Source organism: Euphorbia lathyris, chromosome 6 (assembly GCF_963576675.1).
Source record: "Euphorbia lathyris chromosome 6, ddEupLath1.1, whole genome shotgun sequence".
NCBI lineage: Eukaryota > Viridiplantae > Streptophyta > Magnoliopsida > Malpighiales > Euphorbiaceae > Euphorbia > Euphorbia lathyris.
Window position 1 is genome coordinate 17,354,946 of NC_088915.1, and position 15,488 is coordinate 17,370,433.

Consider the following 15,488-nt stretch of genomic DNA (forward strand, 5'->3'; position numbering starts at 1 on the left):
CATCATTTGCAGGTTATTCTCGACAACTTTGGGCGGAGCCGCATCTGATTGGTTTCGATCTTTACCCGCAGAATCTATTCACAATTGGCATCAATATAGTCGGGATTTCTGTGCGAAATTTATGGGCTGTAAAGCAGCGGATGTGACGGATAGGCAGCTGAAGGAGATCAAACAGAGGAACTATAATTCCCTAAGGGAATTTGTTGTCGCATTCAACGATATTCTGGTGCGATTGCAAAACCCGGATATCGTGAGCATCCGCAACATCATGGCAGATGGAACCACAGATTGGAGTATGCGGGAGGAAATCATCCGCAACAAGCCGCGCACAGTGGCCGAACTCATGAAAATAGCAAAGGAATTCATGGAAGTGGATGATGTCAACAGGGAACATAGGGCTCAAACCCGGCGAGAAAGAGATGCCGCTAGATCCACTTCGGACAATCGGCGCCAGACCCAGTCCAAAAGTAATTTTGTTCGAAGAGGCGATCGCCCCTTTCAAAGTGGCGGATATCAGACACCATTAAACACGACTCGCCAGGAGGTGTTACTTTGGATCGAAAAGAGCCCCCTGAAGAAGGATGTGCGGTTCCCCGAGGTAAAAGGTCGAACCAGTCGAACGATTGCTATGAATTGAAGAAGGAGATTGAAAGGCTGATCGAAAGGGGCAAGCTGAATCAATTTGTACGAAAGGAGACTAGTGACGAGAAAGCAACGTTACCACATGAAGAAGAGGCAAGGCCCGAAAAGAAGCAGAAAAAAGGAGTGATAAACGTGATAGCCGGCGGAATCTATGAGCCTCCAACAAAAAGAGCTCGCCGTGAACAGCGAAAAAGCAACACTCATAGGGGGGATGCCCTCAATTACTCATTCGCACGAATCACGGAGCCGCATGCGGATGCTTTGGTGATTACAATGGCTGTAGAAGGATGGGACGTCAAGCGGGTCCTTATTGATACTGGCAGTTCTTGTAATGTTATTACTCGGACTGCATTCAACAAGTTGGGAATTAATGACGAGCGAGTGGAATATACATTCATGGATGTAACAGGTTTTGGGGGTCAATCCTCTCAAACAAGTGGACAGGTGGTGTTGGAGGCAGAAATGGGCGATAAAAAGCTAAAATGGCGAGGTGATTTAGAATTCGCAATTGTTGATCTCCCATTGGCCTACAACATAATTCTGGGACGCCCATTCCTGTCAGAAACGGAGTCGCTCATCTCAATGAAGCATTTAACATTACATTTACCAACACACCAAGGGCGAGTCATAGTTGAAGGTGATCAACTTGTATCTCAACAGGCCTATACATTGTCACTTGAACCAAAGCCAGACGAGGAAGATAGGGTAGAGAAGAAGTTGCCAGCGGAAGCATTGGGAGAAACGGAACTATTCGCCATCTCAAGCGACAAAAATGTGCGAATAGCGACGGGCCTCCCCGAAGAAACGAAGAAAGCCATTGCCGAGGTGCTGGTCCAATGTGAGTCGGCATTTGCCGCCCCAAATGAAATACTGAAAGGAATAAGTCCAGACGTAGCAGCCCATCATTTGAATGTAGACAAAGGTGCAACCCCAGTGCGACAGAAAAAGAGAGGACATGCTCCTGAGCGGCAAAAGGCGATTGAAAAAGCAGTGGCGGATTTGCTAAAGTCAGATGCAATTCGAGAAGTCACCTATCCGGAGTGTTTAGCCAATGTGGTGCTAGTCAAAAAGCCAAATGGAACGTACAGAATGTGCGTCGACTTCAAAGATCTGAACAAGGCATGTCCAAAGGATATGTATCCGCTTCCTAACATTGATATATTGGTAGATGGAACTGCAGGATATGAAGTTTTATCATTCACCGATGTGAAATCCAGTTACCATCAGATACCCATGGAGAAGGCGGATGAAATCAAAACATCGTTCATAACTCACCAGGCGACTTATTGCTTCAAGGTGATGCCCTTTGGATTGAAAAACGCGGGAGCAACATACCAGAGGATGATGAACAAGATATTTTCAGACAAATCCGGCGAGAACTTCTCGATCTACGTTGATGACATGATCATCAAAAGCAAGAAAATGCAAGACCACCCGCAGGATATCAAAGAAATCCTGGAAGTGCTAATCAAATATGGCCTCAAATTGAACCCAGAGAAATGCACATTCGGAGCAAGAGCGGGAAAGTTCCTGGGTTTCATTGTTAGCGGCAAGGGAGTTGAGGCGAATCCCGAGAAGGTTAAAGCAGTAATGGAGATGAAAACGCCGAGGAGCATAAGAGAAGTACAGAGACTAAATGGGCGGTTGGTGGCATTAGGGCGATTCATATCATGCTCAGCTAGGAGATGTCTACCTTTCTACAATGCCATCAAAAAATCCAAGTCCTTTGAATGGACGCCGGATTGTCAAGAAGCATTCGAGGGGATAAAGCGATTACTGTGTTATCCGCCCTTAATGAGTAGGCCGGAGGATGGAGAAGATTTATTTCTCTACGTATCCATCACCAATATGGCGATATGCACTGTGATGGTGCGAGAAGAAGAAGGGCAACAATATCCAGTGTACTACGTGAGCAAAGTCCTGAAGGATGCAAAACTCCGGTATTCGAAGTTGGACAAAATGGCCCTCGCAGTGATGACCACGGCGGCTAGATTGAAACCATACTTTCAGGTGCATACCATCATTGTGAGAACTGGCATCCCAATGCGAAAGGTATTACAGAAACCTGACGCATCCGGCCGGTTGATGGAATGGTCAATTCGCCTGGGAGAATTCGATATTCGCTATGAAGGGAGACCAGCGCTAAAGAGCCAAGTACTCGCCGATTTCGTGAACGAATTCACCTGGGATGACGATGAATGTCCGAAGGCACAAAAAGAAGAGTGGAGCATGTACACAGATGGGGCATTATCTACAGATGGAGCTGGGCTGGGAGTCGTCATCAAGGGCCCGGAGGTTATTCGCCTGTGCTATGCAGAAAAATTAACTTTCAAAACTACCAATAATGCCGCAGAGTATGAAGCAATGATATGCGGATTGAAGTTGCTCAATGAACTCACCCCAGAAAGAGTGGTAGTCTACAGCGATTCCAAACTCATGATAAACCAGATCACAAAAAATTATCTGGTGAAACAGGAGGAGCTAGTAAAATACCATCAGGTAGTCGGCAGATTGACACAAGAGTTAACGCACAAGGGAGTCGTTTGGGAGATGGTGCATGTTCCGCGAGGCCAAAATGCAAAGGCTGACGAATTGGCAAAAGCAGCGGCAAGTAGAGAACCATGGAGTCAAAAGGCATGCAATTTGGAAATAAAATCGGCACCAGCATTCGAGGTCAATCAGATTATGGTCATCGAAGAACTGGAAGACGATGAAGATTGGCGGATGCCCATTCGCCAATATCTGGAGCAGGGAGATTTACTGGTTGATAAGAGCTTAGCCAGAAAGCTAATTGGGCAGTCAGCTCGATACTCAATTCGGGATGGAACTTTGTATCGGAAATCGTACACATGTCCATGGTTGAAATGCATTAGTCGCAACGAAGGAGACTACGTGCTGCGAGAATTACATGAAGGAATTTGTGGCGCGCACGAAGCTTCGGCGGCATTGGCAAGAAAGGTCAAACTGATGGGATACTACTGGCCCAAGGTGGTGGAAGATTCCCAGAAGATGGTTGCGGAATGTCACAATTGTCAAATACATGCGAATGAAAAGCATGTTCCCGGAGCCGAACAAATCGCTATAATGACGGCGTGGCCATTCGCAACATGGGGAATCGATATAGTGGGTCCATTCCCAGAAACGACAAAGAAAAGGAAGTACTTGATAGTCGCAGTTGACCACTTCAGCAAATGGGTAGAAGCGGAGGCAGTAACCGCACAAACACCTGAGCGAATGATCGAGTTCTTACGAGAGAACATTATCATGCGATTTGGAATCCCGCAAAAGCTTATAACCGACAATGGCACCCAGTTCAACTGTGCCAAGTTCAAAGCATACTGCGAAAGCATGGGGATCAAAAATCATTTTTCTTCCGTAAACCATCCCCAATCGAATGGTATGACGGAGGTTACCAACAGGGCCATGATTCAAGGCATCAAGAAGCGGCTAGGAGACAAAAAAACAGGTTGGGCGGATGAGATACCCCATATGTTGTGGGCATACAGAACCTCTGTAAAGGCAGCAACAGGCGAAACACCTTTCTCGCTAGTTTATGGAGCCGAAGCAGTGCTACCTGTTGAAATCAAGTCGCCCACAGATCGGATAATTTATTATTGCGACACACAAAATCCTATCAACATTAGAGATGCTTTGGATTCTGTGGAGGAACGAAGAGAAAAAGCTTACATGCGAATGGCAGTATACCGCAATAGAATCAAGAAATATCATGACAGAAGAGTGCGAAAAGTAATAATCAACGAGAATGACTTGGTCTTGAAAAAAGCGGATAAAATACAATCCAGAGATGGCAAAGGCAAGCTGGGCGTCAACTGGATCGGACCATACAAAGTATCCAAGAAGCTGGGACCAGCCACTTTTGAAATAGAAGAAATGAGCGGAAAGAAGCTCCCGCGCACCTGGAATCTAGAGAATCTACGCCTATATAAAAAGGCCGAGTAGTTCGAGGAAATGACGAGTACTCTTTTTCCTTTTATGAGTTTTTCCCATTGGGTTTTCTGATAAAAGGTTTTAATGAGGCTTTGATCTTTATCAATAAAGGTATTCAATTATTACATTTATTCAATATGTTACGCCCGAATGCGGATTGTTCTTAAAAACACATAAATGTGTTGCCTATTAAAGAAAGGCGGATGCATGGTTACGCATCACTCGCAAAACCCTTAGGGTTAAACTCAAAAAAACACATAAATGTGTTGCCTATTAAAGAAAGGCGGATGCATGATTACGCATCACTCGCAAAACCCTTAGGGTTAAACTCAAAAAACACATAAATGTGTTGCCTATTAAAGAAAGGCGGATGCATGATTACGCATCACTCGCAAAACCCTTAGGGTTAAACTCAAAAAACACATAAATGTGTTGCCTATTAAAGAAAGGCGGATGCATGATTACGCATCACTCGCAAAACCTTATGATTATATTATTTTCGAAAGAAAAATAATAGAGTAAGGCATAAAATTAAGCGAATAAACGAGTACTCAAAAATTGCAAAAAGGGTTTGGCCACCCTAGCGAAAGCAAAAATTACTATGAAGAATTACAAGTATGAAGTCGGCAAAAGGCAAGGATCATACATGAAAATGAAGTGACAATAATCGCACGTATAGGCAAAGCGGCAAGTGAAAGAAAATTAATATATACGGGCAGTTTGTTACATACAAAAAGTCCAAATATAAATTAAACTATGCTACAGCTTCCTCTCCTTCACCCCTATTGCTTTCCTCGCCTCCAGCGACTCCCTCATCTCCTCCAGTGGGCGGATCTACTTCAAGCGAATCCTCAACCCTCGAATCAATAACTGCTTCAGAGGGCGGTACCTCTTGCTCAGGCTGAGAGATGTCCTGCGGTGCCCCTTCTTCCGCATTCTGGGTAGGGATCTCGCCGATAATTGGAGATTCCTGAAAACTCTTCCAATCTAAGAGGAGTACCTCATCCATATCAGCATCCTCGGCTTCCAGCTTGTCCCACTTCTCAGTTAAATCCTTTTCAGGGATGGGAACCTTGGGGCGGTTAAGTACGAGACCCTGATGTCCATGCTCATAAGCGGCATGAATCCGCTCCCCATACCAGTAGATGCGGGCACCGTCTTCAGCCAGAATTTCCTCAGCCCTCTTCTTTTGTGTCTCCTTGGAATCAGCTAGATCATCGAGGGCCTTTCGCAGCTCATCGGACTTAGCCTGAAGAGATTTAAGAGCCTCCTCCTTCTCGCTCACAGCCTTCTGAAGGGCGCCTTCTAGGACCTTCACCTTCCCTTGGACATCATCATAAAGCGACTTCTGAGTCGCCAATTCAGTACCAAGACCTTCCAACTCCTTGGCTCGCTCGGCATCCCTTCGGAGAATGCCCTCAGCGAAATTGATAATCTGCATATAAGACGGCTCACGAATAAAAAAGGGCGAATAGAAATAGGCGGTTACAATGGACGCAAGATCCTTGAAAGAGAATGACAAGCAACAATATACCTCTACAGAACGCTTCTCGATCCCCTCCACAGCGGTAGGGAGCGGTACTTGTTCGCGCACACGGGAAGCAGAGGGAAGCCGCCCGAGGACATTGCATATGGAAGAGACAATGTCCTTGCAAGAAAAACTCACGGCCATGCCAAAGGTCCTAGTCCACCATCCGCTGATGTCGGGAATTGGCTGCAAAGGCGTAAAGAAAAATATCAAGAGAACAGCAGATAGCTCATGAGGAAAAAAGTAGCAATATAGAAAGAGGGAATAGATCAAGATACCTTATGAATTGGGGTACTGCTCTTTCCTTTGGATGAGGCGGATACGGGTGTACCGCCAATAGTAAGGGACACGAAGGTGTTCTTCTTCTTGGGACGAGAAGACTCTGTATCCGCACTTATCTTCCGCTTCCTCGTCAAAGGAAGATCCTCGGAGGCAGAAGCGGGACCTTGTGAAACGGAGGCCCTTACAGGAGAAGCCGCCTCAATGGAAGGAATCGTTCCTCCAGAAGAATCCGGCCCTACAACGAAGGCGGTTCCCGCCATCCGCTTCTTCCTTCTCGCTAGGGCTTTAGCCTCCCGATCTGCAGCGATTTGAGATAAAGGATCACCCCTGCAAAGGGTTAAAAGAAATCATCAACTTGGAAATAAAAAGTACCTTGTACAAAAACGCGATAAGGGATATAGACCACGCGATCCCCCTCGCGGTAGGCAATCGCTACTCGGCTCCTTAGCATATGGAAGGCCTGATCATATGTCCATACAAAAGGAGGGGTACTCTTCAGGAACTTGATGACGGCGGATTCTTCCTCGCTGGGATAACCGAAGTTCAAACTCTTCACATTAGGCCGGCCCCAATGGCGAAGAAAGTTCGGATTTCCCTCATTAAACTTGATAAAAAAGTAAGAGCGATCCCACTCGCGGATCTTGTTCAGCTTCTCGTCAAAACCATAGTATCCGCTCTGGCGGATGAAAGTGAAATACCCCGCCGAACTCTTGAAATGATGAAGCTTGGAGAAAATTTTAAGCGAGAAAGGAACCTCCAAATAATCCGCTAGAAATTTATCCAGGGTCAAGTCGGCCCATCCATTTCGATGTAACTACCCGGGTGCGATTCCGTAACCGCCGAGGACGGAAGCAATCTCATCCGCCAGCGGATAAGTGAAGCCGCAGATAATCTGGGCGACGAAAATGGTGAAATACCCCTTTGGGTAATCGCCCGGTCCTCTATCCTCCCCGGGAATGATGGTCTCGAGACCTTGGAGCCAAGGATATTGCACCCACAAATCCTCAATGGTCTCACGACAAACTAGGCTTCCCGACCTGTCCCTCTTTGGTAACAAACGGGGGGTTGGGATAGGTGGCGGAATCAACTTCTTAGGGTCAAAACCTAGACCCTCGTCGGTTGTATTCGCCAGGTGGAGGAAGTCAGCGGGGTGGGAATCAGACCCATGAGAACTGGTTGAAACTTCATCAACCATCTCATCAACTTCATGAGAAACCTCGCGGACGTAGCTCTCATCGAACGGTGCGAAGTCAAGGTCGGGGTTCGACATGTTGAGGAAAAGAAATAAACAGAAGTAAAAAGCCGAATGAGGTACAAATTATGAAGAGGAAAACTTACATGGGAAAGACAACACAGAGAAGTGACGGAAATAAGAGGTCAACGCCGGAAAAGATGACGCCGAAAAAGAAATAACGAAAGAGGAAAAATTCACAAGTTTTTGAATTTTGAATAGACAAGCAAAAACGAAGCGTCCCCTATGAACAGACCCTAAAGGGCTCTTGTATCAAACTAAAGGGGAGGCATGTGATGACCCGCGAGGCTAAACCGGGTCATATTCATTTCGCAGGCCCAGCCCATACTTAGACCTATGGTCTAAGATCGGATGGGACCCGAATAAAGGAAGCGGGCGCAGCGAGTAACCGCCCCGAATGAGACCCGAATAAGCGGAAACGGGCGAAGCGAGTAACCGCCCCGAATTCCTAAACGGAGCATCAAGACTCCCACTCAGAACCACGTTCGTTGCCATGAAAGCCACGAAAGGGACATGGCCTAAAAAGGGGGAACCGCCCTCAGAACGTGGCCCACTAAGGAGTAACCGCCCTCGACGGTTACCTAAAAAACACCTATAAAAGGCCTTAAGAACGAGGGAAAAAGGTACGCTCACAATTTTCCTCGCAATACTATTGTCAAATTACCAACCTTCTTACAAAAACTGACTTGATCGTCGGAGAGTTTTCCCGGAGATCCTATCTCCGGTTCTGTTTTGCAGGTAACTCTGGCAGAGAATATCAAATCGGATACGGCAAGTTATCAAACGGGGATGGGTAATTTTATCCCTCATGACAAAGATGGGACGGGGATGGAGAGTGGTATCCCCGCCCCGTGACGATCCCCGACTCCGCTCCGTTAATCCCCGATGGAGAATTTCTGATGGATCCCTATTATAATTAAAAATTATACTTTAAATATTATAATTTATAACATTTAACTTAAATTAAATAGACTTATTTTCAAATAAAAAATTAAATGAGATAAATAAATAAAAAAATTATAAAAATTGGGACGATGCATTATCTTGAAACCTGACATCTCAACTAGATTGGCACCCCAGGAATAGGAAAAAGCAAAAGGGACAATTACAAAACTAGCACCTTTTAAGGGGTTAGTTTTCATTTCTAACACACTTTCAAAATCTCACCAAAACTAACACATTTCATTAACTAATTTCCAACCTTACCCTTATCTCTAACACTCCGCTCCCGCTCTTCAATATTCGAACTTCCATCACTCTAACCTAACACCCCTCTATTCATCTCTCTAACTTTCCGGCGATTCATTGGCCGATTCTGTACATTTCATCCGGCGAATCTCTGTTACTTGGAGTTGACATGGCGAGAACACAAAGCTCAGACAACGAATCGAACTCAGAAGGAAGAACGAAAAAGAGGGTAAATAACTTGACTTTACATTTGCGTTTCTCTCTTCTATTGCATGTACATTTGTTGTGTTTGAGAAGGAACATTTCGTTTCGTTTCGTTTCGTTTACTGCTTCTGGTGTTAGGGTTTTTTCTGGGTTCGTCTGGTGTTAGGAAGTCATTCGGTTTGGTTGAAATTCGTCGATGTGTATGTTCATCGGCAACCTAATTGTAGATAGTACATATTCATAGACAGCCTAATGGCCGATAGAACATCCATAACGACGATATACTGCCGCTATAACATTCATATCGTCGATCAGTTTGCCGATAGAACATTCATATCGTCGTTATAATGCCGATAGAACATTCATATCGACGTTATATTGTCGATAGAACAATCATATCGACGTTATATTGCCGATAGAACATTCATATCGACGTTATATTGCCGATAACTCTCTTATTCTAGCATACGCTAGCTCATTCTAGGTCAACGTTATAATTAGCTTGATTTTATGTTCCCTGATGATATGTCTACAACATTTTTCAACATGATCGTGTAGACAAGAGGAAGAGAGATGAGCATGCCTCTCCGTCGAAGAAGAAAGCCAAGAAGAAACCTGCATATAAATACAAAAAAGCATTTGGAATGGAAAGCGTCATCACGGTTAGGTGTAACCTACAAGCAGCAGAACAGATAAAGGGGTTGTTAACATCAGACCAACTAAATCTATTTAGGAAGAGTTGCTTCGGCCAGTACTTGGAAATGACCAATACAGTATTTGCAGGAGTCCTATGCCACACCGTTTTAACAAGGGAGATCATACGTGAAGACCTCAAACCCATGGAGCTTTGCTTCAGAGTTAGAGGTGTTGAGTTAAGATTTGGGGATTGGGAGTTTGGACTCCTAAGTGGGTTACGGTTTGGGGACATGGAAGCATTTCTGGAAAGGTTCAGTGGGATAAAGAAGCCATATAGATTTAGGAATAAGTTTTTTCCAGGCATCCCTACACCATCCTATAAAGACGTGGAAACAATTATGCTGCAAACTGTTTGGAAGGATCAGTCTGACCAGGATGCAGTTTCATTTGCCATGTTGTATTTTGCCATTGGCTATGTGTTGGATAACACTCGCGAAAAAAAAGTTCTTCGTTGGGTGTTGGAACTTGCTGAATTTCCAAGATTGTTTAACGAGTTCCCGTGGGGTGTTTGTGGCTAGGATGTGACCTACAGGTCTCTTGTTAATGGAATAGATGGTGGAAAAGACCGAATTGATCAATTGATCGCTTATAGGGAGAATTTAAGGATTAACCGTGTCTCATACAACCTATATGGTTTTGCATACGTATTTCAGGTATGATGTGTGTATATTCTGTATACTAGAAATGTTGGTCATAGGCATAAATAATGAATTGGACCTTTGTTGCAGGCTTGGTTGTTGGAAGTATGGGATGCCACCCGGACATGGTATGAGAAGAAAGGCACTCGCATCCCACGATGGCTACGATGGAAAAAGACCGCTATCGCTAAATTGCCCAAAGTCCTAACCATTTTTGAAGTAAGTTGACCAAGCATTGTGCCTATATGTGTCACTATTGTGCTATACATCTGACTGATTTGTTTATTTGTACATTTGTATTGTATTTTTAGTCGGGTGTAAAACCAAATGCCATAAAACTTACAGCTGAAGACACCGAGAAAGAAAGCTCATGGTATGATCATCTAGTAAACCATGTGGATGGTCTGCATTGTAATTATGACCATGTCTTTGCCGATTTGGAAAAGGTGCAAGAGGAGGAAAAAGGGCAAGAGGTTGCAAAGGGGAAGGAGGTGGAAGAAGAGGGGAAAGAGGAGCAAGAGGATGAAGCTATGGAAAAGGAGGAACATGAGGGATTGGGTACATATGAAGGCGGATATGTTGATGTAGAGGATGGCAGTGAATCTGATACTGATAATGATGAAAATGCCTTCATTGTCTCACCTAGAGTACCTGTCCATAAGAAGAAACACTCTGGTTTTGAACGAGTACTGAGGAGGATGTTTGATGAGCACGAGAAGAAGATGAATGCCAAGTTTGCTGAGCAGGAGAAGATGATAACTGAACAGTTTGGTCAGCAAGATAGGAAACTGAATGCCCTTGTAAATAGATTGTCCGTTGTAGAACGTGATGTGCAGGAACTGAAGTCACAACGCGACGTTGATATGTATGATATGGGGATTGGAGGACAAGGTCTGGATGACCAAACTGTTCAGGAGGAGAGGGAGAATAGAGAAAATGAGGAGAAGATAGATCAGGAGGAGAAGGAGAAAAAAGATCAGGAGGAGAAGGAGAAGAAAGAGCAGGAGGAGAGGGCTAAGAAAGAACAGATGGAAAGGGAGAAGAAGCAGCAGGAGGAGATGGAGAAGAAAGAGCAGGAGGAGAAGGAGAAGAAAGATCAGGAGGAGAGGGCTAAAAAAGAACAGGATGAAAGGGAGAAGCAGCAGAAGGAGATGGAGAAGAAAGAGCATGAGGAGAAGGAGAAGCAGCAGGAGGAGAGGGCTAAGAAAGAGCAGGAGGAGAAGGAGAAGAAAGATCAGGAGGAGAGGGCTAAGAAAGAACAGGAGGAAAGAGAGAAGAAAGATCAGGAGGAGAGGGCTAAGAAAGAACATGAGGAAAGGGAGAAGAAGCAGTAGGAGAGGGAAATTGTTATAATGATTGATGTAAGTTTGTTTTTAACGTTTAAGGTGGTGCTTTTAACTGAATTCACAATGACATAATCTGTGTCTCTATTTGGTGTTTTAACAGGATGAGAGCCATGACGGCCATGATGCTGAGATCGATCATGGACAGCTTACTCTTCTGGTTAACCAAGTTGTCCAATCGTCTTTACCTATACGTGAAGACAAAGGAGAAATAGAAGATTTGACTATCGAGGTTAAACATTAGGAGGAAGGGCAGGGTAATAGAGGAGGAAGAGGAGGAGGAGGAAGAGGAGGTGGAAGAGGAGGGGGGGTAAGGGAGAGGAGGGGGGGTAAGGGATGCAGGAGGAAGGGATGGAATGGGAGGAAGAGGGACAAGAGGAGGAAGAAGAGGGAGAGGGAGAGGAAGGGATGTAAACATCAAGGAGGAAGACGTAAAAGGTAGACCCCAGCGAGAAAAGAAACGTGGGAAAGACGTTAAGTCACCATTCACTGATCCTCGGATGGAATATCACTTTGATGATGATGATGAAGCAAAGTACCCCGTGGAACAACACGATGGTCGCGATCGTATAAAAGGACACCTTCTAGAATCATATGACGATTGGAAGAAGAATACCCCCCGCGATCAGCTGAGGACGTTAGGTGGAACCGATTGGGGTCAGACTGTATCGTGGTTTGAAGAGGCAGAGATAACTGGAAAGTATATAGACAGTCAAGTAAGATATTGGTCACTTTCCAAGTTGTTGGTTTATATTCTTCACTTTGTATGTGTTGTGTTTGAACTTATTTGTGCATATGTGTTGCAGCTTGTAAATGCATTTTTGTGGTTATTAAACGGTAAATACGTCCATCAAAGTCAGGATTGGACTGCCATCGACTCAAATTTCTTTGACTTTATGGAGTTTGCAAATATGACCAAGAATTATGACAAACCCGGCAAATGGGGACAATCCAAGATGTTTGTGCAACGAATCACTGGGATGAAAGAGTTTCACAGTCGGCCCTGGTATGATGTTAAACATGTGCTAATACCCATCAACTATAAAGGAGAACACTGGTTACTCGGTGTGTTCTACGTGGAAGAAATGAGGATGGAGTTCTATGATAGTCTGGAGTCAAATGCATCCAATGAATCAATAGACAAATGGCTTGAACCCCGGTTTCGTATCATGACAAGAGCAATGGAAGAGGCCGAGTTTTGGAAGAAAAGTGGGCGGCCTGACAACGGTAATCGATTGATAAAGTGGGAGAGGGCTCGCGGGTGCCCACAACAGCTGCGTAAATCCAATGATTGTGGTGTCTTCCTATGCTTGTTTGCTCAGCATTATGTTGAAAAAGGGCCATTATGTACGGATTATGGATTCTCTGGGTTTGATGGACATTTCTATAGGCTGCGGGTGTGCTTGGAACTCTTCAACCAAAGATTGTTGGACCAGAATGATCTTATTCCAATGCCTAATTTGCTTGGCTTGTAATCTATTTTAACATGTAAACGTTTGTTGGTAACTTATAAATGTATATTATTGGTGACATCTTCTTGTTGGTAACTTATAAATGTATTGGGACATATGGGACCATATCGGCGTGTACAAGGCCGATATGGAAACATATCGGCGATTACATAGGGACATATGGGGTCATGGAAGGCGTGGACATAGCCGATATGGAAACATATCGGCGTGTACAAGGCCGATATGGAAACATATCGGCGTGTACAAGGTCGATATGGGTTCATATCGGCGTGTTCAAGGTCGATATGGGTTCATATCGACGGGTATATACGCCTGATTCAAAAGGCACGAACTCTTAATCCGTTAATTACGATGGAAAAAAGTACACAATTTATCAATACTCATTATCAATACACAAATTATGAATACAAAGTAACAATACATAAGATAGAGTACACTATTTGCCAGCAGAGTTTTTAGAACAGCTTGCTTCACTCGATATTATTGGTGGAAGCCGAGATGGAACTCATAACATACTAGTACAAGTCGCTCGATTATGACCAGTTTGCTCGCATCTGGTGCACCTTGTCGGAGTTACCTCCTCGCCCCTTGACGGTATTCGGCTTTGATTTCTCGGACGTCCCACCCTAGGCGCAGCCTTTTTAGGAGGAAGCACCCGCCTAGGAGGATCACAAACTTTCCATTCAGACCGGTGGCCTAGTGGATGTATGGGTTCATGGTACGATAATCGTACAGTCTCATTTTTGTAGTATCGATGCACCCACGCATATGCATTCTCTAATCGATGCATGGATGCAATCTTACATACATGTCTGCATGGAAATTGTGACAATTGCCATTTCCTACACGTGCATGTTCCCGCGCGCAGATTCACTATCCCACCCTTACCTCGATCGCCGATTTCAAAATTGTGTGCATCAATGGGCTTATATGAACACTGAACGGACTTATTGACATGTTTATGCATCTTCTCGTTATAAAATGTGGACAAATATGTCTCCCGTTCCCCTGCAAAAACATTTTCAATATGTGAGTACATAAGAACTATTACTATTATACCATAGACGAGGTCCTAATATCATACCTGCTTTTGTGTGCCTCTCATGAAACCATGCTTGGAGGATTGTCCTTATATACTCAACCAACAATGTGATCGGTAGACGTCTACCATCTCCCATTCTTGCGTTGAATGATTCTGATATGTTTGTCGTCATAATGTTATACCGACGTGTGCAGAAGTACGCACGTGTCCATTTCTCTCGATGAGCTTCCTCTAGATAGTCTGCTGCCCCCGGACTTATACTACGAAGTCTAGCGAATCTTTCCTGGAAATCAGAGGTCCGCCATGCTTTTACAACTTGCCAATACGCTATGTCTAACTTTTTCCCGCCCCCAAACTTAGCCTTCACATTCTGTTTCAAATGCTGAGCACAACTTCCATGTACCGCATTTGGATACACCATATTGACTGCATAATCAATGCTCTTGTTCCTATCTGATATTATGACGAGGTCTTCAACTTCACCAATACATTCTTTCAACCTGGTGAAGAAATAAGCCCATGATTCATTACATTCATTCGGCCCAATTCCGAATGCAAGAGGGTAAATTTGATTATTACCATCCTTTCCAACCGCAACATAAAGTACCCCGCCATACTTAACCTTTAAGTGTGTTCCATCTACACATATAACGGGGCGAATATGTGTCTTAAAACCCCGGATTGAAGCACCAATGGCCATGAAGAAGAATTTGAAATTATCTTCATCGTCAGTTTCAATATGTGTCACCGTACCTGGATTAACAAATTTCAGTGTCTCACAATAATCAGGTAACAACATGTACGATTCTTCAGGTGTACCACTCGTGCTATCTACCGCCCAACATCTTGCTCTCCAAGCTTGCATGTAAGATAAATTGATTGAAAATAATTTTTCAATCTCCCAAATGATGTGACTTGGACGGTACACCCGATTCTCCATATCTAACTTCTCACTAAGTATGATACCTGCTACTCGTTTCCCCGCTTGCCTGTGATGTGGCAATAGTTGTCCACCCCTATCACAAGTGTGACTATCCATACTGTCAATTCTCCGAAGTATGAACATATCTGAACCGAGTATGACTCCACCTCTAGCCCGCCACTTGCATGTGTCAACATGCTTGCATCGGACCTCAAACAAGGACTTAGTTGATCTGTGCACCTTCCATTCGAACATATTATCAATTGAATATCTCCCAAGTGCATCTTGCAGTTCTCGTTTGCTTTTGAACATATCATGCGCCTTCAACCCA

General features: G+C 44.3%; 1 long non-coding RNA gene across 1 annotated transcript; it reads left to right on the forward strand.

Moving 5' to 3' along the window:
• The first annotated feature begins 10,261 nt into the window (after positions 1-10,261).
• LOC136232720 (uncharacterized) lies at positions 10,262-10,710 on the forward strand. Its single transcript, XR_010690578.1, has 3 exons — positions 10,262-10,393; positions 10,469-10,597; positions 10,690-10,710. It is a non-coding gene; the product is annotated as an uncharacterized lncRNA (long non-coding RNA).
• Positions 10,711-15,488: the final 4,778 nt, after the last annotated feature.